The sequence below is a fragment of the Oncorhynchus tshawytscha genome, linkage group LG25 (assembly GCF_018296145.1).
Source record: "Oncorhynchus tshawytscha isolate Ot180627B linkage group LG25, Otsh_v2.0, whole genome shotgun sequence".
Classification (NCBI taxonomy): Eukaryota; Metazoa; Chordata; class Actinopteri; order Salmoniformes; family Salmonidae; genus Oncorhynchus; species Oncorhynchus tshawytscha.
In genome coordinates this window covers 25,013,286-25,013,627 of record NC_056453.1, presented here as the reverse complement: position 1 = coordinate 25,013,627, position 342 = coordinate 25,013,286, and positions in this window count along the sequence as shown.

The following is a 342-nucleotide window of genomic DNA, read 5'->3' as shown; positions in this document are numbered from 1 at the left end:
GCACTGTTTTTGTTTGTATTATGTTATTGATTACTGCATTGTTGGGTTCAAAGCTTGCAAAAAGGCATTTCATTGTACATGTGCACGTGACATTAACTTGGGGAAAAAAACAGATTGGCTGTCTTTGTATGCTTAACTGTGTGGAATTTTTGGAGAGGAGCATCTCTAACACTGCTTTGTGTGAATACCAGTGTCTAACAAGTCGCCTCAGGCTCCTTATGCGTGTAAATCTTAAATTGGGTAAATAAAACGTGAATTGACTCATAAGTATTTTCCCACTGAAAAAGCTCCCGTAGTGACAGACAACATAGAATGTGAAATAAGCCACAACACTGCTCCTGG